A 497-nucleotide genomic window follows, 5' to 3' on the forward strand; every position below is an offset into this window, starting at 1 on the left:
AGAGCAGTCAGTGCTCTTAACCACGGAACCATCTCTCCAGCCTATGAAGTGTTTTCTTTTGAAAATGATTTAGTAAGAAGTAGTTTGTTCAATGTCCCATCATTTGCAAATGGCAGAGAGAAGGTTTCTTTTTTGTTTTGTTGTTTTGTTTTTTAATGCAGATGTACAGTTTCCCCAACACCTTTTGTTGAAATGGTTCTTTTCCTTTACAATAAAAGTCTGTGCTTTTGTTGCAAGTCTTCTGATCATATATGCGGGGGTTTATGTGTTCTATGGTCGAGCTGATGATCTGTGTCTATCTTTAGGAATTACCGTGGTTTTGTAGTTATCTGAAATCAGCAACGTGAGACCATTGTGTTTGTATGGCTTTTTTTCTTCTTCTCAATTTCCAGATTGTATTGGCTATTTAAGGCTCTTTGAGATTCTATACAAATTTAGGCTAGATTTTCCTATTTCTGCACAAATGCCACTGTGGTGCTGATAGGACCAGCAGGTCT

The sequence above is a fragment of the Mus pahari genome, chromosome 12 (genome assembly GCF_900095145.1).
Source record: "Mus pahari chromosome 12, PAHARI_EIJ_v1.1, whole genome shotgun sequence".
Taxonomy (NCBI): domain Eukaryota; kingdom Metazoa; phylum Chordata; class Mammalia; order Rodentia; family Muridae; genus Mus; species Mus pahari.